Raw genomic sequence first — 25,747 nt, 5'->3', positions numbered from 1 at the left:
TTAGGAGGTACATGGATATTTAAAATTTTAATAGCTATAAGTTTATTTTAATATGCAGTATAAAAATAAGCTATTAATAGCATATCAGTGGCTGAATTTCATAGATATGATTTCTTAGGTTGAAGCTATTTTTTTTAAAGAAGTAAATAAAATTAAAGTTTATTTTATTTTTGAGATGGAGTCTTGCTCTGCAGCTCAGGCTGGAGTGCAATGGCATGATCTGGCTCACTGCAGCCTTTGCCTCCTGGATTAAAGTGATTTTCCTGCCTCCAAGTGATTCTCCTGCCTCAGCCTCCTGAGTAGCTGGTACTACAGGCACCTACCACCATGCCTCGCTAATATATGTGTGTGTGTATATACATATAGCAGAGTTGGGTTTCACCATATTGGCCAGGCTGGTCTTGAACTCCTGATCTCAGGTGATCCACCTTCCAAAGTGGTGTTTTTACAGGTGTGAGCCACCATGCCCAGCCTAAGTTTATTTTTGATATGTTAATCTATAAAAGCATAAAATACATGCCAATATGCAAGAAATTGAGATGATTTTATACAAAGATAGAAGTTTAAAAACCTCTCCTTATAAAGTATCCCAAGTGTGTGTAGCGTCTCTGATAGAACATATACATGAAACATAAAAACATTAGTTCCAAAACAGCAATTTTCATTATGAATGTTCTCTAGGTAGTTAGAAAAACTGCTTAATGCTAGCTCAAATTGGCCTATCTGTAATTTTCAGTTATTGATCTTATGTAAATTTTCAGACAATATAAAATAACTTGAGTTATTTTTCTGTGGCCTACAGAAGTGTGACTATGAACGGGTTACAATGTAATGATTTTAAAATGCTGGTAAAGACCATAGAGGGCATGTTAATATCACTGCATTTATGTATTTCATAACAGAATAAATGTCAATTTAGACATTAAAAGGATAAGGAATAAATAACAAACCTACCATTGCCTTCCATCTTTATCTTCTCCAACTCCATGGCACTGGGAGGAAAATGGAGGTTCAGGAGACAAAGGTTACTCAGAAAATCAGTAAAAGATACAAAGTCATACAAAGAGAGAAGACATTTCCTCACCCAATCATTAATAATACAGCTCCTCTCCAGGTTTCATTCCTTAATGTGAATCTGTTTATTCAAAATAATAGTTTTTTTTTAATTTAGTAAAACAAGCCTGTCTTCCCCCTGAAAAACATTTTATATAGATGTTAAGGTTTTCTAGGGAGATGTCAAGCTCACAGTGTGGCTTGTATTTTGGTGGGAAGAATCACCAGAAAAGTAATACTCCTTAGAAAATGGCTTATTATCTAGGATTTTTTCTTTCTATATGTGACACACATTGCACTTCCAGGTACCACTCAGTTACCCTGACCAGATTTCTAAAAGACATACTACTTTGTTCTCATCAACAATGACAAATATCTGACATTTTGATCGTGTGAATCTCCTATCTCAGTTCAGTCTACAGTTGCCTACTTTTAAGCTATTAAAGTTGGATTTCGATTTCTTGTTTTTAGTTTTCTGGCTTATTAACAAATGTGGTCATAGATAATAAAAAGGTAGCTTTAAAATATCACCGAACCTCCTACATCGTTGGCTATTTAGGAAAAAATTCCCCTACCCATTTCTGTTATCTCTTTTTCTCACCCCATTTCCTTTGTGAGATTCTGCAAGGGTTAGAAGCATCAGCTAGAGAAGGGCTGCGCAGGACGCAGCAAAGACGAAAGATGCTGACCACACCTCTCTTCTCCCTACTGCATGTTTTTTTTTTTTTTTTTTTTTTTTTTTTTTTTTTTTTTTTTTTTTTTTTTTTTGAGATGGAGTTTCGCTTTTGTTACCCAGGCTAGAGTGCAATGGCACGATCTCGGCTCACTGCAACCTCCGCCTCCTGGGTTCAGGCAATTCTCCTGCTTCAGCCTCCTGAGTAGGGATTATAGGCACGTGCCACCATGCCCCGCTAATTTTTTTGTATCTTTAGTGGAGACGGGTTTTCACCATTTTGACCAGGATGGTCTCGATGTCTTGACCTCGTGATCCACCCGTGTCGGCCTCCCAAAGTGCTGGGATTACAGGCTTGAGCCACCACGCCCGGCCCTACTGCATGTTTTCAGCCTCAAATAAGCCAGAGAGAGATGGTGACAGAGGGAAAAAAATTTACCTTTAAATAATATTTAGCGTTTTCACTCAGATGAGGCATTCTAGTTACTGAAATTAGATTATTTTTGTGGCAAATATTAACAAATTGAAAAAATATTATATAGAAACTAAAATAAACATGTTTACCCTCTGAGCTTTTCATTAAAAAGGGATAATAAAACCTCAAATTACAAAATATTGAAACTAGAGGCTATACTAAATTTCCCCCATTTTACATGTCTACCATCTTGAACATCTTATTATGGTAACACAGATTTACATTTATTACCATGGTTACTAATCATTGAATGAATTCTGCCAATGACCAGTCAATTGGGATAATAAAACTTCATATTCACTGTGACCAGAAATCTGGTTTCCCATTCATGTGTTTTGATAAGAATTCAGATATGCATTGTATAAACAAGAAGAAGCCAACAATATGTCAAATCCTGCAGAACAAATATTTAGTTTTATCCAATACATTAGTATGATAGGCACAAACGTAGGTTAGGGATGCTGCTTTTTTTAACTGTTAAAAAGAAGTAACTGATGTGATTGAATAATATTTGTTCTTATTTATATCAAGATTTCCCTGATTCAGCTCACAATTTAGAAAAACAACCTCTTATCATTATCTATATCTACGTTTCATAATTTTTAATTTCAAATGTAAAGAAGCATGAACATTTCCTTATAAAAAGTGCTTAATCCACAGATTTAATCAAATTTAAACACTTAAAAATGCCACATTTTATGAAATAGAAAAGAAAAAATAAGCTAGCCAGCATCTGACTATTCCCTCCATGATTTATGAAGTTTGCCTAGGAGAGGAGTTAAAGAGGCTCTGCCATTGAATATTCCTGCCGCCTTGGAAAAGCCATATTCCTAAGTTTCAGTTTCCCCTTTTTTAAAGTGAAGAACTTCAATTAGATGAGCTTTTTGTTACCATTAAAAATGTATATAATTCTGTTTTCTAACTTGGGAACAATTCATTTGTGCTTCCAATTTCAAGAAATGGTGTCGGTGTGCATAATATTCAGTTTAACTTCTTACTCTTTCAAGCTATGCTGCTGGAAACAAGAAGAAATAAAGCCATGCCACTGCACAAACCATAACCTGTATGAAGACACTTAGCATGTTTGGGATACACTGTAGAGGAAGCATGATTTTTTCTCATCTCACTTTCGCCTAATGACATTGCCTCTTTAAACATCAACATCGCATTAATCACAGTGTGGAATACAGATTCTAAGGAAAGCAGGCTAGTCTTCTCCTGTGAATTCACATAAAGGATGTTCCTCTCATCCAAGTAATTCCAAAGGTGACAAATATTACAGATGCTGAATTTATGGGAGTACTTGCTCCCTGTTTATTAACTCATCCATCTTATGAGAAATAAAAGGGCCAAACAGTGAGACAAGTAGACTTTTCTTATCCTGTCAGCTCAGTGATGTTTTAGAGTAATCAATATTTATAATTATTAAATCCTGCCAGGGCAACTTAACCCTTCACTGTCTCATTGTTGCCTACTTACTTTCTAACATGACAGCAAGAGTAAGTTAAAAGTTAATTAGAAATGATTCTGTTTTGCATTTTGGGAGGCTGAGATGGGTGGATCACAAGGTCAAGAGATCAAGACCATCCTGTTCAACATGGTGAAACCCCATCTCTACTAAAAATACAAAAAAATTAGCTGGGCATGGTGGCACATGCCTGTAGTCCCAGCTACTCAGGAGGCTGAGGCAGGAGAATTGCTTGAACCCAGGAGATGCAGGTTGTGGTCAGCTGAGATCGTGCCATTGCACTCCAGCCTGGGTAACAAGAGTGAAACTCCGTATCAAAAAATAAAAGAAATGATTCAGTTTCAATTAAGACATTTATTTTTTTCACCAAACTTGTTTTCATTTATCTACATCACATCTTCCCTTACTATATATTTATGTAGAATGTATTTTTAATCTGAAACCCATGGTAAAAGAGGCCCTTGTGGCTTTTTAAGTGTTCAGTCTTGATGTGTAGCATGCTGGAAGTCTATAAGTCAGGTAACATTATGATAATGTAGATCTTAAAGTCTCACAATGCTGAGGCCTAACATATTTGAACCATTTATTCTTAGGAGGGAGAGGTTTAAAATGATCTTCAAAGCATTGAAAAGCAGAGGTGACCTGGGTTTAAACAAATGTTAACTAAATTTTTGATGTATAGGAACGGATCAAAAGGCTTAGGAAGGTTGGGATGATGGAGTGGATTAGTCACTTTAGACCTACTCATTCCAACTGGGAAGGTCCAGAAGATATAGCCTTGACCAATGCTTTGTGAAATAAATTTGTGAGGGCAGCACCTGAATTTTTGAAGAGCCCTGTAATTGCTCTTCTCTGTATGTCAGATCTAACAGTGGGAACTGCAGTCACTCAACTATACAATTTAAATACAATGAGAATAATTGGACCTGAGGTGGCAGGGGCCAAGTGGTGGCAGTCAACCATCAAAGGTGAGGTGGTCACAGCTGCTGTAATAAACAACAGAGGCAAAGCAGCAATGTAGAGCTCTGACCTTGGCTAATTAATTATGTTGTTCCCAGAAGTGAAATTGATATGAAGCCTACTGCATTCCTACTCAATTTATATGAGCAGAAAACTTCCAGATTGAGTGGAATGGACAAAAGACTAATTTGAATTATAAAAACAGGGAATCATGACCCCTCAACCATCATCCAGACTTCAGCCAGTTACAGACCCAGAATCCCTTGAATGAAGGGGAGGTCAGTTCCCCTTGAGGAAGGACTCTACTACACTACCAACGATTTATGTAATGACTCTTTCTCTCATCCTTAGCCAAGGAAACCTCCAGCCTTTTACAAGGGTAACTGCATTAAGGAAAGGGAAATAATCAGGAATTTCAGGGACACTGGCTCTGAGCTGGCTAATGTTGATTCCAGGGGTCCCAAAATGTTGTTGTGGTCCTCCAGTTAAAGTAGGGACTTATGGGGAGCTGGCAGAACCCCCACACTGGCTCCTTGACTGGGAGGGTGAGGGCTATTATGGTGGGAAAAGACAAGTGAAAGCCATCAGAGCTGCCTCTACCTAGAAAAATACTAAATCAAACACAATATTGCATCCTTAGAGGGATTGTGGTGATCAGTGCCACCATTAAGAACTTCAAAGACACAGGGGTGGTGATTTCCACCACATCCCCATTAAACTCTTCTATTTGGCAGGTGCAGAAAATAAATGGATCTTGGAGAATGACAGTGGATTGTTTTAAGCTTAACCAAGTGGTGACACCAACTGTAGCTGCTCTAAGAGATGTGGTTTTATTGCTTGATCAAATTAACATATCGCTTTGCACCTGGTATGCAGCCATTGACTTGGCAAATGCCTTTTTCTCCATTCCTGCAGATAAGGTCCCCCAGAAGCATTTAACCTTCAGCAGGCAAGGCCAGCAATGTATCTTTACTGTCCTAGATCAGTGGTATATTTACTTTCTAACTTTGTGTCATAATCTTATTCAGAGAGAACTTGATCACATTTTGCTTCCACAAGATATCACACTGGTCTATTAAATTGATGACATTATGCTGATTGGATCCAGTGAGCAAAAAGTAGTGGATGCTGGACTTATTGGTGAGACATTTGCATGCTAGAGTATGGGAAATTAAACCAACTAAAATTCAGGGAACTGCCACCTCAGTAAAATTTCTAGGGCTTCAGTGGTGTGGGGCCTGTTGAGATATTCCTGGTAAGGTAAAGGATAACTCACTGCATTTGACCCCTTCTACAACCAAGGAAGAGTCACAATGCCTAGTGGTCCTATTTGGATTTTGGAGGCAACATATTCCTCATTTGGGTGTGTTACTCCAGCCCATTTATTGAGTGACCTGAAAGGATGCCAGTTTTCAGTGGGGCCTAGAACAGAAGACAGCTCTGCAACAGGTCCAGGCTCGTGTCCAAGATGCTCTGCCCCTTTGGCCATATGACCCAAGATTTCCAATGGTGCTTGAGGTGTCAGTGGCAGATAGGGGTGCTGTTTGGAGCATCAGACAGACTCCCATAGATGAATCTCAGAGGAAGCCTCTAGGATTTTGGAGCGAGACCCTGCCATCTTCTGCTGATAACTACTCTCAATTTGAGAGACCACTCTTGGCCTGTTACTGGGCTTTGATGGAAACTGAGCCTTTGACTATAGGTTATATGTGACCTGAATAGTCTATCATGTGACCTGAATTGTCTATCATTAACTGGGTGCTTTATGACCCATGTAGCCATAAAGTGGATCGTGTACATCAGCTTTCCATTACCAAATGGAGGTATATATGTGATTAGACTCCAGCAGGTCCCAAAGGGACAAGTAAGTTGCATGAGGAAGTGGCCTAAATGCCCATAGTCTCTATTCCTGCCACGGTGCCTTCTTTCCTGCAGCCTTCACCGATGGCCTCATGGGGAGTAAATTGGACAGCTGCAGCAGTGCAGCCCCTTTTAGGAGATCCCTGAAGGACAATGGTGAAGGGAAATCTTCCCAATGGGCAGAACTTCAAGCAATGGACCTAGTTGTGCATTTTGTACAGAAGGAGAAATGGCCAGATATGCAATTATATACTGATTCATGGGCTGTAACCAGTGGTTTGGCTCAATGGTGAGGGACTTGCAAGAAGCATGATTGGAAAATTGATGGCAAAGAAATTTCTGGAAGAGGTATGTGGATGGACCTCTGTGATTGGTCAAAAACTATAAAGATATGTGTATCCCAAGTGAGTGCTCACCAAATGGGTGACCTCAGCAGAGGAGGATTTTAATAATCAAGTGAATAGAATGATCTGTTTCATGGACACCACTCAGCCTCTTTTCCCAGTCCCTTTCATTGCCCAATGGGCTCATGAACAAAGTGGCCAGGGTGGCAGGGATGAAGGTTGTGCATTGTACTCACAAAGGCTGACCTGGCTATGGCCACAGCCGAGGGCCCAATTTGCCAGCAGCAAAGCCTAACACTGAGCCCTCAACATGGTCCCATTACTTGGGGTAATCAGCCAGCTACCTGGTGGCAGGTTAATTATATTGGACCTTTTCCATTATGGAAGGGGTACAGGTTTGTCATCAGTGAATAGATACTTTGGATATGGGTTTACTTATCCTGCATGCAATGCTTCTGCCAAGACTACCATTCACAGACTTATAGAATGCCTTATCCACTGTCATGGTATTCCACACAGTATTGCCTCTGGCCAAGGCTCTCACTTTATGGCTAAAGAAGTATGGCAGTGGGCTCATGCTCATGAAATTAATTCACTGAATTTACCATGTTCCCTTCCCCATCATCCTGAAATAGCTGTATTGATAAAATGGTGCAATGGCCTTTTGAAGTCACAGTTACAATGCCAACTAACTGACAATACTTTGCAGGGTTGGGGCAAAGTTCTCCAGAAGGCCATGTATGCTTTCAATCAGCATCCAAAATATGATACTGTTTCTCCTGTAGCCAGGATTCATGGGTCCAGGAATCAAGGGGTGGAAGTGAAAGTGGCACCACTCACCATCTCCCCTAGTGATCCACTAGCAAAATTTTGCTTCCACTTCCTGTGACATTACATTCTGCTAACCTAGAGTTTTTCATTCCAGAGACAGGAACCCTGCCACCAGGAGACACCATGATTCTATGAAATAGGAAATTAAGATTGCCACCTGGACACTCTGAGCTCCTCCTATCTTTAAGTCAACAGGCTAAGAAGAGAGTTACAGTGTTGACTGGGGTGACTGACACAGACTATCAAGAAAAAAAATCTCTCTACTACTCCACAACAGAGGTAAGGAAGAGTATGCTTGGAATATAGAAGATCCATTAGAATGTCTTAGTATACCATGCCCTGTGATTATGGTCAATGGGAAACTACAACAGCCCAATCAAGACAGGACTACAAATGGTTCAGACCCTTCCGGAATAAAGGTTTGGGTAACTCCACCAGGAAAAAAACAAAAAAAACCATGACCTGCTGAGGTTCTTGCTGAAGGCAAAGGGAATACAGAATGGGTAGCAGAAGAAGGTAATCATAACAGCTGTGACAAAATGACCAGTTGCAGATAGGGGACTGTAATTGTCAAGAGTATTTACTCCTCCTTTTGTTAAAAACATGTTTGTGTGTATAGACTTGTAGAAAGAAAACACCTTCACTTTGTTTCTTTTTTCCTTTATCATGTGACATAACATTTATTGACTTCATATCAGCATTTGAGTGTGGTTAACTTTATATAATGGCATTTGGGTTGGAGATTGGTGGTTTTCTACTTTTACAAATGATAGTTGCATTATGTTAGGCATAATTAGGACCTTATTATTGTCTTTATTTGAAGATTATGTATGATCTCAGGTTAATACTGAGTGTCAATTTGATTGGATTGAAGGATGCAATGTACTGATTCTAGGTGTGTCTGTGAGGATGTTGCCAAAGGAGATTAACATTTGAGTCAGCGAGCTGGAAAAGGCAGATGTACCCTTAATCTGGGTGGGCACCATCTAATTAGCTGCCAGTGCAGCCAGGATATAAAGCAGGCAGAAAAATGTGAAAAGACTAGACTGGTTTAGCCTCCTCTTCCTAGCCTACATCTTTCTCCCATGCTGGATCCTTCCTGCCCTCCCACACCTGGCTTCAAGTTCTTCAGCTTTGGGATCCTGACTGGCTTCCTTGCTCCTCAGCTTGCAGGCCTATTGTGGGACCTTGGGATTGTGTGGGTTTAATGCTTTTTGATAAACTCCCCTTTATAAATACATCTATCATATTAGCTCTGTCCCTCTAGAGATCCCTGACTAATACACTGGTTAAATTGGTTTCTAAGTATTTTATATTTTTGAAGTAATTATAAATGAGCTCACTTTCTTTTTCAAATTGTTTGCTGTTGGCCTATAGAAATGCCATTTATTTTTGTATGTTGATTTTATATTGCACAACTCTACTGAATTTATTTATCAGTTCTAACAGATTTTTGGTAAAACCTTTGGGTTTATCTAACTGTAAAATCATGTCATCTGCAAACACGACTAATTTGACTTATTTCTTTCCAGCTGGGATGCTCTGTATTTCTTTCTCTTCCCTAATTGTTCTGGCCAGGACTTACAATTCTATATTAAATAAAAGTGGTGAAAGTGGCCATCTTTAACTTGCTCCAGATCTTAATGGAAAGACCTTCAACTTTTCACCATTGAGTATGATATCAGCTGTGGGTTTGTTACATGTGGCCTTATTTTCAGGCATGTTTCTTCTATACCCAGTGTGATGAAGGTCTTTATGGTAAAAGTGATGCTGAATTCTATCAAATTAACTTTGGCATCTTTGAAGTAATTAAATAATTTTTGTTCTTGCTTCTTTTAATATAATGTATCACCTTTGTTAATTTGCATATGTTGAAATATCCTTTCATTCCTTGGATGATTGGATGATTTCCACTTGATCACAGTTAATGACCTTTTTAATATATTGTTGAACTTGGCTTGTTAGTATTTTTCTGAGTATTTTTGCATTGTTTATCAGTGATATTGATCTGTAGTTTTCTTATTTTTGGTTTTGTTTCTGTCTGGTTTTGGTATCAAGGTAATAGTGCTTGATAAAAATGAGTTTGGAAATATTTCCTCTTAAAGTTCTTTCCCATTATTGTGTTGACCTTATTACTCATTATTAATTTCTTGAGATTTTCTGTTTCTTCATGCTTCAGTCTTGGTAGATTGTATGTGTCCAGGAATTTTACCATGTCTTCTAGGTTTTCAAAGTTGCTGGGGTATAGTTAATAGTTTCTAATTATTCTTGATATTTCTGTGGTCTCAGTTATGTTTTATTTTCTGTTTCTAATTTTATTTATTTAGGATTTCTCTATTTCTTAGTCTAGCTAAAGGTTTGTTGATTTTGTCTACTTCTGCAAAAAAGAACCATACTTCTCATTTTGATCTGTATTTTTTAGTCTTAATTTTGTTTATTTCTGCCTTGATCTTTATTCTTCCCTTTCTTCTACTAATTTTGAGTTTGACTTGTTTTTTCTTTTCCAGTTCCTTGAAGATCATTGTTAGGTTTTATTTTGAAGTCTTTCTACCTTTTTAATATAGCATTTAGTGCTATAAACTTTTCTCTCAGTACTACTTTTGTTGTATTTCATAGATTTTGGTATGTTGTATTTCCACATTTATTTCAAGTTTTTTTTTTTTTTTAATTTTCTTCTTAACTTCTTCATTGACTCATTGGTCATTCAGGAACATGTTGTTTAATTTTCATATTTTCGTGTAGTTTCTGAGGTTCCTCTTCTTACTGGGTTCTAGTTATATCGCTTTATGGTCAGAAAAGGCATTTGATATGAGTTCTACATTTTTGGATTTGTTGAGACTTGATTTGTGGCCTAAGATATGGTGAATTCTGAAGAATGTTCCATATACTGATGAAAAGAATATGTACTCTACAGCAATTGTGTGAAATATTCTATAAATGTCAGTTAGGCCTATAAGGTCTGGTGTGTAGTTTAACGCAATGTTTCTTTGTTGATTTTCTCTCTTGATGACCTGTCCACTATTGAGAGTGGTGTGTTGAAGTCCCCTACTATTATTATTGTATTACAGTCTATTTCTAGCTTTAGATCTATTAATGTTTATTTTATGTACTTCAGAGCTTCACTGTTGAGTGCATGGATATTTATAATTGTATCATCTTCTTGTCAAATTGACCCCTTTATCATAATAAGTGAACTTTGTCTTTTTTTATAGTCTTTGATTGTAGTGAATTTTATTTGATATAAGTATAGCTATTCTTTCTATTTTTGTTGTTTTCAGTGGCATGAAATATCATTTTCCATCTCTTCACTTTCAGTCTATGATGTCTTTAGAGATGAAGTGGTTTTCTTATCAACAGAATACAATTAGTTCTTGCTTTTATATCAATTCAGCCACTCTATGCCTTTTATATTTTATTGTATGTTATTTTATAATTATACTTTAAGTTCTGGGATACAAGTACAGAACATGCAGGTTTGTTACCTAGGTATACATATACCATAGGGATTTGCTGCACCCATCAACCTTTCATCTACATTAGTTATTTCTCCTAAGGCTATCCATTCCCTTGCCCCCGCCCCATCCCACTAACAGGCCCCAGTGTGTGATGCTCCCCTCCTTATGTCCATATGTTCTCATTGTTCAACACCCACTTATGAGTGAGAATCTGCAGTATTTGGTTTTCTGTTCCTGTGTTAGTTTGCTGAGAATGATGGTTTATAGCTTCATCCATGTCTCTGCAAATGACACAAGCTCATTCTTTTTATGGCTGCTTAGTATTCCATGGGTATATATGCCACATTTTCTTTATCTAGTCTAACATTGATGGACAGTTCGGTTGGTTCCAAGTTTTTGCTATTGTAAACAGTGCTACGACAAGCATACATGTGCATGTGTCTTTATAATAGAATAATTTATAGTCCTTTGGGTATATATCCAGTAATGTGATTGTTGGGTCAAATGGTTTTTCTGGTTCTATATCCTTGAGAAATTCCCACACTGTCTTCCACAATGGTTAAACAAATTTACACTCCCACCAACAGTGTAAAAGCATTCTATGTCTCCACATCCTCTCCACCAACCACTGCCTCCTGACTTTTTAATGACTGCCATTCTAATTGGTGTGAGAAGGTATCTCATTGTGGTTTTGTTTTGCATTTCCCTAATAAACAGTGATAATGAGGTTTTCTCATATGTTTGTTGGCCACATAAATGTGTTCTTTTGAGAACTGCCTGTTCATATCTTTCACCCATTATTTGATGGAGTTGCTTGTTTTCCTTGTAAATCTGCTAAAGTTCCTTGTAGATTCTGGATATTAGCCCATTGTCAGATGGATAGATTGTAAAAGTTTTCTCCCATTCCGTAGGTTGCCTGTTTACTGTGATGATAGTTTCATTAGACAGAAGCTCTTTAGCTTAATTGGATCTGATTTGTCAATTTTGGCTTTTGTTGCCATTGTGTTTGGTGTTTTAGTCATGAAGTCTTTGACCATGCCTATGTCCTGAATGGTATTGCCTAGGTTTTCTTCTAGGGTTTTATGGCATTAGGCCTCATGTTTAAATCTTTAATTCATCTTGAGTTAATTTTTGTACAAGATGTAGGGAAGGGGTCCAGTTTCAGTATTCTGCATATGGTTAGCCGGTTTTCCCAACACCGTTTATTAAATAGGTATTTTTTCCCATTGTTCGTTTTGTCCAGTTTATCAAATATCAGATGGCTGTAGATGTGTGGTGTTATTTCTGAGGCTTCTGTTCTGTTCCAATGGTCTATATATCTCTTTTGGCACCAATACCATGCTGTTTTGGTTACTGTAGCCTTGTAGTATAGTTTGAAGTCTGTCAGCATGATGACTCCAGCTTTTTATTATTTTATCTTTTTTGCTTAGAATTGCCTTGGCTATAATGGTCTCTTTCATGGTTCCATATGAAATACAAAGTTTTTTTTTTTTTCTAATTCTGTGAAGAAAGTCAATGGTAGCTTGATGGGGATAGTGTTGAATCTATGAATTACTTTGGGCAGTATGGCCATTTTCACAATATTGATTCTTTCTATCCATCAGCATGGAATGTTTTTCCATTTCTGTCCTCTCTTTATTTCCTTGAACAGTGTATTGTAGTTCTCCTTGAAGAGGTCCTTCAAATCCCTTTTAAGTTGCATTCCTAGGTATTTTATTCTCTTTGTAGCAATTGTGAATGGGAGTTTGCTTATGATTTGGCCCTCTGTTTGTCTATTATTAGTGTATAGGAATGCTTGTGATTTTTTGCTTGTTGATTTTGTATCCTGAGACTTTGCTGAAGTTTCTTATCATCTTAAGGAGTGTTTGGGTTGAGACGATAGGGTTTTCTAAATATGCAATCATGTTTATTTAGAAATCTGCAAACAGAGATAATTTGATTCCTCTCTTCCTATTTGAATATCATTTATTTCTTTCTTTTGACTGATTGATCTCACCAGAACTTCCAATACTGTGTTGAATAGGAGTGGTGAGAGAGAGCATTCTTGCCTTGTGCCAGTTTTCAGAAGAAATGTTTCCAGCTTCTGCCCATCCAGTATGATATTGGCTGTGGGTTTGTCATAAATAGCTCTTATCATTTAGAGATATGCTCCATCAATACCTAGTTTATTGAGTGTTTTTACCATGAAGGGGTGTTGAATTTCATTGAAGGCCTTTTCTACATCTACTGAGATAGTCATGTGGTTTTTGTAATTTGTTCTGTTTATGCAATGGATTATGTTTATGATTTGCAGATGTTGAACCAGCCTTGAATCCCAGGGATTAAGATGACTTGATCGTGGTGGATAAGCTTTTTGACGTGCTTTTGGATTTGGTTTGCCAGTATTTTGTTGAAAATTTTCTCATCAATGTTCATCAGGGATATTGGCCTGAAGTTCTTTTTTTTTATGTTTCTGCCAGTTTTTGGTATCAGGATAATGTTGGCCTCATAAAATGAGTTAGGGAGGAGCCCCTCTTTTTCTATTGTTTGGAATAGTTTCAGAAGGAATGGTATCAGCTTTCATTTGTACCTCTGGTAAAATTTGGCTGTGAATCCATCTAGTCCTGGCCTTTTCTATTTTTTTTCTGTTAATTAATGCCTCAAATTCAGAACTCATTATTGTTCTATTCAGGCATATGACTTCTTCATTATTTAGTCTTGGGAGCATGTATGTGTCCAGAAATTTATGCATTTCTTGTAGATTTTCTAGTTTATTTGTGTAGAGGCATTTGCAGTATTCTCTGATGGTAGTTTGTATTTATGTGGGATCCGTGGTGATATGCCCTTAATCATTTTTTACTGTGTCTATTTTATTCTTCTCTTTTCTTCTTTATTAGTCTGGCTAGTGGTCTATCTATTTTGTTAATCTTTAAAAAAAGAACCCACTCCTGGATTCACTTATTTTTTTAAGTTTTTTTTTTTTTTTTTTTTTTTTTTGTGTGTGTGTGTGTGTGTGTCTGTCTGTCTCCCTCAGTTCTGCTCTGAAATTAGTTAATTTTTTGTCTTCTGCTAGATTTTGAATTTGTTTTCTCTTGGTTCTCTAGTTCTTTTAATCATGATGTTGATTTTAGATCTTTCCCACATTGTCCTGTGGGCATTTAATGCTATAAATTTTCCTCTAAACACTGCTTTAGCTGTGTCTCAGATATTCTGGTATGCTATGTCTTTGTTCTTATTGATTTCAAATAAATTATTTATTTCTGCCTTAATTTCGTTATTTACCCAGTGGTCATTCATGAACAGGTTGTTCAGTTTCTATGTCGTTGTGCAGTTTTTAGTGAGTTTCTTAATCCTGAGTTCAAATTTGATTGCACTGTCGTGTATTAAATATTGGCCCCCACTCTCTTCTGGCTTGTAGGGTTTCTGAGTAGAGCTCCACTGTGAGTATGATGGGCTTCCCTTTGTGGGTAACCCAACCTTGCTCTCTGGCTGCCCTTAGCATTTTTCTTTCACTTCAATGTTGGTTAATCTGAAAATTGTGTGTCTTTGGGTTGTTTTTCTAGAGGGATAGCTTTGTGGTGTTCTCTGTATTTTCTGAATTTGAATGTTGGCCTCTCTTGCTAGGTTGGGGAAGTTCTCTGGGATATTATCCTGAAGTGTGTTTTCCAAGTTGGTTCCATTCTTCTCATCACTTTCAGGTACACCAATCAAACATAGGTTTGGTATTTCGCATAGTCTCATATTTCTTGGAAGCTTTTTTCATTCTTTTATCCCTAATCTTGTTTTCATGCTTTATTTCATTAAGTTGATCTTCAAGCTCTGATATCCTTTCTTTCACTTGATCAATTCCACTACTGATACTTCTATATGCTTCGCAAAGTTCTCATGTTGTGTTTTTCAGTTCCATTGGGTCATATATGTTCTTCTCTAAACTGGTTACTCTAGTTAGCAATTCCTCTAACCTTCTATCAAGGTTCTTAGCTTCCTTGCACTGTGTTAGAACATGCCCCTTTAACTCAAGGGAGTTTGTTATTACCCACCTTCTGAAGCCTACTTTGTCAATTCTTCAAATTTACTATCTGTTCAGTTTTTGTTCCCTTGCTGGTGAGGAGTTATGTTCCTTTGGAGGAGAAGAGGCATTGTGGTTTTTGGAGTTCTCAGCACTTTTGCACTGGTTTTTCCTCACCTTTGTGAATTTACCTACATTTGGTCTTTGTTGTTTGTGACCTTTGGATGGTGTTTTTGCATGGTCATTCTTTTTGTTGATGTTGATGCCATTGCTTTCTGTTTATTAGTTTTCCTTTTAACAGTTAGGCCCTTTTTCTGCAGGTTTGCTGTATTTTGCTGAAGGTCTGCTCCAGACATCTATTCCTTTGCAGAGCTGAAGCACTGTGCTGGGAGATCCACTGCTTTCTTCAGAGTTGGCAGACAAGAATATTTAAGTCTGCTGAAGCTGCACCCACAGCTACTCCTTCCTCCAGGTGCTCTGTTCCTGGGAGATATAAGTTTTATCTGTAAGAACCTGACTGTACTGCTGCCATTCTTTCAGAGATGCCCTGCCCAAAGAGGAGAAATCTAGAGAGGCAGTCTGGCTACAGTGTTTTTGTGGTGCTGTGGTGGGATCTGCCCAGTCCTAACTTCCAGGTAGCTTTTTTACAATGTGAGAAGAAAATAGCCTACTCAAGCCTCAGTAATGGTGGACACCTCACCCCCTCCAAGCTTAAGCATTCCAGATTGACTTCAGACTCTTGTGCTGGTAGTGAGAATTTCAAGCCAGTGGATCTTAGCTTACTGAGCTTGATGGGGGTTGGATCCACTGAGCAAGAGCACTAGGCTCCCTGGCTTCAGCACTCTTTTCGGGGAGTGAATAGTTCTGTTTTTCTGGCATTCCAGGTACTGCTGGAATATGAAAAAAAAAATCAAACAAAATCCTGCAGGTAGCTCAGTGTCTGCCCAAACAGCCACCCAGTTTTGTGCTTGAAAGCCAGGGCTCTTGTGGCATAGGCACCCAGGGGAATATCCTGATGTGTGGATTGTGAAGACCATAAGAAAACCATGGTATCTGGGCCGGCTAGCACTGTTCCTCATGCACAGACCCTCACAGGTTCCTTTGGTTAAGGGAGGGAGTTCCCTGACCCCTTGTGCTTCTCATATGAGGCAATGCCTCACCCTGTTTCTGCTCACCCTCCATGGGCTGCACCTACTGTCTAACCAGTCCCAGTGAGATGAACTGGGTACCTCAGTTGGAAATGCAGAAATCACCTGTCTTCTGCATTGGTCTTGCTGGGAGCTGCAGACTGGAACTGCTCCTATTTGACCATCTTGCCTGGGAATCCACTCTATGACTTTTAATTGGAGAATTAGTCCAATTACATTCAGTGTTATTATTAATTAAAAAAAAAGGACTTATTGCCGTTTTGGTTTCTGATAATTTGTAACTTTTTCATCCTCTCTTATTGCCTTTCTTTGTTGTTAAAGTAATTTTTCCTAGTAGTATGTTTTAATTCACTTCTTAATATTTTTAGTGAATTTTGTATTGTGGTTACTATGAAGCTTGCACAAAACTTCTCAAACATATAACCAATTATTTTAAACAGATGACAACTTAGGTCACAAATAATAGAAACAAATAAAACAAAACCGCAACATTATAATTTCATTTTCTCCAAATTTTCACTTTTTGTTGTCTTGATTTACTTATGTTTATATTACCTATCTTTGAACAGATTGCTATTATTTTTTATAGATTTGTCAATAGATTTGTCTTTTTGGCTCCATCCATGAGCGGATTTCACACCAACATTATAGAAATAGAGTATTCTGGATTTTCCTATAAACTTAATTCTACCAGTGGATTTTATTCATTCAAATGATTTTTTTCACATTTGTGTGCTTCCCTTCTTATTGGGGGGAGGTCCCAAAGCAGATATTGTGGCCATATACAAAGGCTGGCTAGTGTGCACAGGTGACCTGTAGAGCAAATTTTCTACAGCACGGTACTGCTGAAAAACCATTCTAATAGATGGTTACTTTTGGGTGAGTTGAAGAGCAGAGTTTCCAGCACTAGAAATGAAAGTTCCACCTCCCTCTTTTGTGTCTGCCTATCCTCAGTGATATTTTTTTCTTCATGTGCTTGTGATGTTTCCATGGGTTAAGGCAGGGACAGATCTAATGCAAGGGTACCAATATGCTGAGGAAGCTGATTTTCCAAATTAATCTTATATTTTCCAGTGGAGAAAGTATAAATTAGAGGAAATAATTTCACATACTTGGTGCTAGCAGAATAGGGCGACAGGCGTCACAGTTGTGAAATTCCAATTCTCTTATCATCTGATGAAAGATTTTTCACTTCTCTATAGCCCCTGGAATGGTTTGAGTTCTGGGATATTGCTTGTATTAATTGCAGCCTTCTATATTGTTTTACTTTTCTGTGGGGATAAATGAAGCCTGCTTCTATACCATCATTTTGAAACCAAAAGTCAGCTATAACTTTTATAATACAAATTAACTCTTCCTGTCAGAAAAACCTTATCTTTGTTACACATTTTATAGTAAATATACTGGCCTACAGACAAAAACATGATTTCATACTTTCAATGTTTTTACTATGCAAACATTCCTGAAAAGGCTGCCCACGTCAAAATTGGTGAGTGTTTCTACGTGCAAATATTCAAAAAAGTGAGACCCCTGGAGAATTGTCTAACAACAGTGCAAAACCTCTACACTGTAAACTGGTAAACTTTTTAAAGAAAATTTAAAATATCTAAGTGTATGGAGAGATACATCATATTCATAAATTGGCAGACTCAATATTTTTAAGATTGACTAATGCTTAGCAAGACTAAAAAATAGAAGTGAGAAATTCTTAGTACCATGAATAAAAAGTGGGCATAAGTTAAATGACATTAAAAGGATAGAAAGAGGCTATAAGGAACAATTGAATGCCAATAGATGTGACAACTTAGATAAAATAGACAAATTTTTTGAAAATCACAAATTGTGAAAACTGACAAAATAGAATCTTTTAAATAGTACAATATCTATTAAGATATTGAAGTCATAGCAAAAATCCTTCTCCTTAAGTTGATATATAGAACCAATTGAAGCCTACAATAACCTCTGTCAGACTATTTTGAAAAAAAAGATATGTAAGACAATTCTCAAATGTATATAAATATGCAAAGAATATAGAATCGTATATTAGTTTCCTCATGCTTTTATAGCAAATTGCTACAATGAAGTTCTTGTAATACAAATCATCTTACACTTTAGAGGTCAGAAATGCAAAATGGGTCTCATAAGGCTAAAACCAAGAGGACAGGAGAGCTGTGTTTTTTTAATTTTTTTCTGAAAGCAGTAGGAGAGAATCTGTTCTTTTCCTTTTTCAGCTTTGAGAAGCTGCCTGAAAACTTTGGCTTATGGTGACATAATTGCAATCTGTGCTATCATCACATTTTCTTGGACTCTTTTGCCTCCCTCATATAAGGGCCCTTGTCATTACACTGTACCTGACCAGTAGGTAGTAGGTCATTGAGAATAATCTCCCTATCCTAAGTACTTTACCTTAATCACATTTGGAATTTTCTTTTGTCATGTAAGGTAACATATTAGTAGGTTCTGGAAAACAGAATGTGAACCTCTTTAGGAAGCTGTTATTCTGCTTACAATAGTCAAACTTTATCCCACCAAATTTACTTCCATCTTACATGCAAAATGTATTTACTTCATCCAAAATTTCCCCAAACACTCAACCTATCATTCTATAAACTCAAAGTCCAAAACTCTTATCTAAATCTTGTCAGCTCAATAGTACCAACTTTTCACTTAAATGAGCTATTTATAGGTGAAACTGTGAGTATAATCCACCATAAGGCACAATTTATCTCCATCTGTAAACCCGTGAAACTTAAGAAAAAATTATCTAATTCCAAAATGCAATGGTGATATGGTATATAATAACAGTAATAAACCATTGTATTCAAAAAATAATAATATAGAAGGAAGAAATAAATTGCTGTTCTCAAGGAACTTTGAGATGCAGGCAGTCTCAAAAAACTTCAAAAACCACACAAACTCTGTTAGCTTTTCAGCACTACAAACTATACTCTCATTTTGTGGGTCTGCCTTCTAGGCTCATGACTCTGTGCACTGCTTCAGCTTCAGTGTCTCGTCCTTTTGTTTTATAAAGCATGACACATATTTGTAGCTACGTAGTTTTATTGCTTGTTTCCTGCCTGTAAGATTTTGGGGGTCTGAAAGCTTTCCTCTATTTTGATCTCTATCCCTTTCAGTACAAGCTGGCAGTTTGTGGTAGTATAACATTGGAAGAACCTTGTGTGTCTCCCATGTGTTTCACATGGATCAAATTTGTTAGACAAAAGGCTCCTCTATGTATCTTTCTTAGATAATCTTTTATCTATATTTGGCATCCACTAAGATGGACAAGGACATCTATAGGTCACACACTCAATATTTTAAAATGACATTATGTGTGGCTAAATATTCTGGCTTTTGATCTTTCTGAAGTAATGAACCTCCATTGACTCCAGATAAACCAACCACAAAAAAAGAAAAAAAAATGCAGTATCTAAAAATTAAACTGCCTTTGGACCTTGGGCCCATAAAGTTAACTAAAACTCATGTGCTAAACCTAAACATGGTTATTGCTTGCTTAAATAAATATCTAAGTAGGACCTAGAATCTCCTAGGACAGTAGACAAAATGTCCAAGATACAATATAAAATTTACCTTTAAACTAAGACAGAAGAAAATCACAACTTGAGCAAAAAATGACAATCCGTAGAGATCAACAGAAGGATAGATTAGATGTTGGAATTACTGTTATGAAAAATTGTTATGAAAAAATGCTTCAAAATTTAATTATAAATTCCCTGGAAACAAATGAAACACTAGAAAATCTCGGTAAAGATAGAAGTTATATAAAAAAGAAACAAATTACAGAACTGAAAGATATAATAACAGCAACACAAAACTACTTACCTAGTGGCACATCTACAACCATGTGATCTTCACCAAAAACAAACAATAGGAAAAGGACTCCCTCTTCAATAAATGGTGCTGCAATATAACTGGCTAGCTATATGCAAAAGGATGAAACTGGACTCCTTCCTTATGCCATTTATAAAAATCAACTCAAAATGACTTAAAGACTTAAATGTAAAACCTAAAACTATAAAAACTCTGGAAGAAAACCTAGTAAATGCCAGTCTGCACATAGACCCTGACAAAGATTTAGTGACAGAGACACTAAAAACAATTGCAACAAAAGAAAAATTGACAAATGGACCTGAATCATCTGAAGACCTTCTGAACAGCAAAAGAAACTATCAATAGAGTAAACAGACAACCTATAGACTGGGAGAAAATATGTGCAAACTATGCATCTGATAAAGGTCTAATATCCAAAATCTATAGGAAATTTAAACAAATTCACAAGCAAATGACAACCCTCTTAAAAAGTGGGCAAAGGACATGAACAGACACTTCTCATAATAAGACATAAACATGGCCACAAGCTTATGAAAAAATGCTCAATATCACTAATCATTAGAGAAATGCAAATCAAAACCAAAATAAGATACTACATTACACCAGTTAGGATGGTTATAATTAAAAAGTAAAAAAATTGCAGATGCTGGCTATGTTGCAGAGAAAAGAGACCTTTTTACAGTGCTGTTGGAAATGTAAATTAGTTCAGCCATTGCAGAAAGCAACATGGCAATGTCTTAAGGAACTTAAAACAGAATTGCCATTTGACTGACCCAGCAATTCCATTATTGGGTTTATATCCAAGGAATAGAAATTATTCTACTATAAAGACACATTCATGCATATGTTCACTGTAGCACTGTTCACAATAGCAAAGGCATGGAATTAACCTTAATGCCCATCAATGACAGACTGGATAAAGAAAATGTAGTACACATGCAGCATAAAATGCTACACAGCAATAAAAACGAATGCAATCATATCGTTTGCGGCAACATGAATGGATCTGGAGATCGCTGTCCTAAATGAACTAGTGCAGAAACAGAAAACCAAATACCACATGTTCTCACTTATAAGTCGGAGCTAAACATTGAGTATGCATATATACATGTGTACTTGAGGGGGAAGGTAGGAGGTGAGAGAGGATAAATATACTATGTACGGGGTCTTATGTTCATTGCCAGTGTAGTGAAATGATCTGTACACCAAAATTCTGTGACATACAATTTACCAATTTAACAAATCTGCATATATATCCCTGAACCTAACAAAAGTTAATAAAATAAAATGAAAGAACAGAACCTGCTGGATAGACCACCATATTGTGATTTCATAGAGGATATAATGAGTTAATGTAAAATTAGAACAATGAAACCTTTGCAATATAAACAACACAGAGAAAAATGGACTGAATTTAAAATAAATATACACTTAAAGACCCATGTGACAATAATGAAAGACTGGACATTCAAATCTATCCAGTACTAGAAAGAAAGGAGAAAGTAGGAATGAAAGAATATCAGAAGGAATAATGGCTAAAATTTTCCAAACTTTGGTGAAAGATTCAAGAACATGAAACAAACCCAATGAGATAAACTCAAAGAAATCTATGTCAAGACAACTCATAATTTAACTGTTTCAACTATAGGCAAAAAAAAAGTTTTTGTAGACACAGTAAAGCTTTTTATAAAATTTATATGTAAGGCACATGTCCTAAATAACTAAAATAATTATAGTGAGCAGAGTAATGACCCACCAAAAATTCTGCATCATAATTCCCATAATTTATAAATATGTTAGATTATATGTCTGTGTTAGTCTGTTTTCACATGTATTAGTCACGGCTACAGCTGGACTGGCTAGGATGCAGGGCACCAAGTCCTGAGGCTTTACAGAGAAGCTGTCCCTGGCTGGCCCATGAAACCATTTTTTCCTCCTAATCTTCCAGGCCTGTTATGGGAGGGGCTGCTGTGAAGTTCTCTGATATGCCCTTACCAGAAAATGGGGTTTTCTTTTCTACCACATGGTAAGATTGCAAATTTTCCAAATCTTTATGCTCTGCTTTTTTTTTAAACATAAGTTGCAATTTCAAACCATCTCTTTGTGAATGCATATGACTGAATGCTTTCATAATAAGCCAGGTTAGCTCTTAGAACAGAGTTTTACTCTTCTTGCCCAGACTGGAGCACAGCGGCACAATCTTGGCTCACTACAACATCTGATCCTGCCTCAGTCTCCCTAGTAGCTACAGGTCACCTCTTGAATGCTTTGTTCCTTAAACAATTCTTCTGCCAGATACTCTAAATCACTTCTCTCAAGTTCAGTGTTCCACAGATCTCTAGGGCAGTAGCAAAATGCCACCAGTCTATTTGCTAAAGCATAATAAGATTGATCTTTGCTCTAGTTCCCAATGAGTTCTTCATCTCCATCTGAAACCTCTTGAGATTGGACTTCATTGTCCATATTACTATCAGCATTTTGGTCAAAACCTTTCAACAAGTCTCTAGGAAGTTCCAAACTTTCCCAAATCTTCCTATCTTCTTCTGAGCCCTCTGAAGTGCTCCAACCTCTGACTGTTACCCCGTTCCAAAGTTGCTTCCACATTTTCTGACTATCTTTATATGAAGTCCCCATAACCCAGTACCAATTCTCTATATTAGTCCATTCTCATGCTGCTATAAAGAAATAGCCAAAGATGGGTTATATGTAAAAGAAAGAGGTTTAATTAATTCACAATTTCAGAAGGCCCCATTAACCAGTACCAATTCTCTGTATTAGTCCATTCTTATGCTGTTATAAAGAAATAGCCAAGGATGGGTAACTTATAAAAGAAAGAGATTTAATTGATTCACAATTTCACATGGCTGGGCAGACCTCAGGAAACTTACAATCAAGCAGACAGTAAAAGGGAAGCAGTCATCTTTTTCACAAGGCAGTAGGAGAGAGAGAGAGAACACAGGGGAAACTACCATACATTTAAACCATCAATATCTCATGAGACCTCCCTCACTATCCTGGGAATGATGTGGGAAAAAAATCACCTTCATGATCCAATCACTTCCCACCAGGCCTCTTCCTTGACATGTGGGGATTACAATTCTAGATAAGATTTGGGTGGAGACATAGAACCAAACCATATTAATGTTAAAAGAAAACAAAGGCTGCAGATAAAATTAAGGTGGCTAAATAGCTGGTTGAGGAGAAATTACTTTGTGATTTAACTTAGGTCTTGCACACTTAGGCATTTATCCCAGAGAAAGGGAAAGTTATGCTCACACAAAAACTGTACCATAATGTTTATAGTAGCTTGACCTGTTGTATCCTCAAACTGGAATTATCCCAGATTTTCTTCAGTAGGAAATAGTTAAAATGTGGCACATGCATACTACAGAATAGCACTTTGCAATAGGAAGAAACTAATTTATCACCTTAAATTAACTTCCAGGGAATTATTCTTTAAGAAGAAAATTCTCAAAGTTTACTTTGAATAAGATTTCATTTGTATAGCATTTTTGAAATAACATATGACATTTTGTTATAAATTACATATTAGTGACAAATTAGGGAAAAGGCTGGCATGTACTAGGAGGCTGTAGTAGAAGGTATTACTAAAGATAATAAATGTAATGTTGTATAAATGATCAAAGTAACTGGACTTCAAAACATGTTTGTCATACTCACTCCTTTTATCCTCTAGACTCAGAGCAATGCCTTTTACAAAAATGGGCTTCCAAATGCTTGCTAGGAACTGAAGAAATTTCTGGTATTTTTATGGTGATCAGTCCTAAAATAGGTTATAAAGAGATTACTTTGATAATCTATGAAATCAAATAAACCTACAGACAGAAGAAGCTCACTTGCGGTACAGATGTACCTCAACTACAAGGGAGTTATGTCCCCAAAAACTCATTGTAAGTTGAAAATATTGTGAAGTCGAAAATGCATTTAACACCTGATAAACCGATTGTAACGTCAAAAATCTTACGTTTAACAATTGTTAAGTTGGGGCCTTCTGCATTTCCTGAGTAACAATGGCTTCACTTGTATCATCCTTTAAAATTTACAAAGTAATATTTACATGCAGAATTCCACAGTACAGGAGATATGCAAACTACATGTAATCATTAGCACTTCACAATGATGAGACCCAGAAACTTACACAAAGCAGAGCCCAGATCATAACCCAAGGTCTTTTAACTCAACTCCAGTACCATGGTTCTTTGCGGTACCCATTTCTCAATGCATCTTCTATCAAAGTTGGTTCTTAACTCTATGAGACACAATGACAGTTTTTTAAAAGAAATGTTTTGGAAGTCCTTTTTTTACTCTCCTGAAATAAATTACAGAATTTATGTACTTAACCTCAAAATAATTGTTATTATGCTTATCATTATATAGAAGAAAATAAAGTTTTAAATAATTATTATGCTTATCATTATATAGAAGGAAATAAAGTTTTTAAATAACATGCATTTCAACAAGTACCTTAACATGACCACACTAGAACATATGCTCAATAAATCAGATATTTGCAACAGTATATAGAATAATCATGAATGTGACTTCTACAAATGTAGTCAAACAAATATATTAAGCTGAAGATGCCAATATTTCTCTGTGATGCAGATTTGTTCATAAAATTACAAACATATATAAGTATAATTTCTAATATGTATACACTAGTTGTATTTATGGAAAATTTGCTGTATATTCTTATCCAGCTAACATTACTTTGTAATTATAAATACGGTTTGCATCTTGAATGTCAAGGGCAATATGGTTCTTCATGGTTTATTTCACATCCCTAGCTAGTGCTCACTACCTGCCAGTAGAGTGCCCAAGTCTTATGACTAGCAACACTACCCCCTTGAATTTCACAATGATGCCTAGGTTGTTGACATTTCTCTATTGCGCACTGCTAAACACAGCATGGAACAACAGGCAGAATTATTGGGAACTGCTTTACAATTTTTCCAGTTAAGTGATAATCAATGTTAAGACTCTATATTTTCAGTCTCAGGAACATTTTTGAAATAGATTCTTGCACTCTGCACTGCTTATACTCATACAACTTGCTTCCTTAGATGGAAAATCCAAAAGGTATAGAGATGTATATTTCTAGCCTAAATTATATATACCTTCAAGTAAATCAGGAATCAGCTAATTTCACTATTATTCAGTAGACTTCTATTAAATATCTCAAATGTCAATTCTATTAATGCCTAAAATAGTAAGATAGTTAAATATAATTTATAATTCAGACAACAGAAATGCTTACCTATTCATAAGTATTTCCTCAAAGGTCAAAGACAGTAACTTTTATGATTAAGCTTTGTGGAAGCTAATTCATGTCTTATAGACAGAGTGATGGTAACAGGCCAAGGTATCACTTGTAGAGCCTGCCAACTGCAGCTTCTGTTATTGCACTTGTCAAAATGACCCACTGGGATGGAAGATTTATTAGAGTTTTCCTTCCAGATAAATCCCTGTTGTGAATCAAATTATTCACTTTGTATTGAATAATATTTTTAGCAGTAATTCTGGAATTGTTTAAAACTTGTTATTAAGGAACATGTTATACATTTTGATAAAATCAGAGTGTAAAGAAAATCAAATGAATGAAAAATATGTCATAAGTTG

General features: G+C 36.5%; 1 long non-coding RNA gene across 1 annotated transcript in view; it reads right to left on the bottom strand.

Annotated features, from left to right (window-relative positions):
• Positions 1-612: 612 nt before the first annotated feature.
• The window catches only part of LOC118148840 (uncharacterized), a 70,386-nt gene continuing 45,251 nt past the window's right edge, over positions 613-25,747 (bottom strand). The window contains exons 2-4 of the long non-coding RNA XR_004735856.3: positions 24,267-24,377; positions 23,789-23,891; positions 613-992 (exon numbers count right to left, since the gene is read on the bottom strand). This is a non-coding gene — a long non-coding RNA (uncharacterized LOC118148840). The remainder of the gene's footprint in view (positions 993-23,788; positions 23,892-24,266; positions 24,378-25,747) is intronic.

The sequence above is a fragment of the Callithrix jacchus genome, chromosome 2, assembly GCF_049354715.1.
Source record: "Callithrix jacchus isolate 240 chromosome 2, calJac240_pri, whole genome shotgun sequence".
Lineage (NCBI taxonomy): Eukaryota > Metazoa > Chordata > Mammalia > Primates > Cebidae > Callithrix > Callithrix jacchus.
Note: the sequence above shows the minus strand (reverse complement) of the source record. Positions and strands in the feature narration are given on the sequence as shown.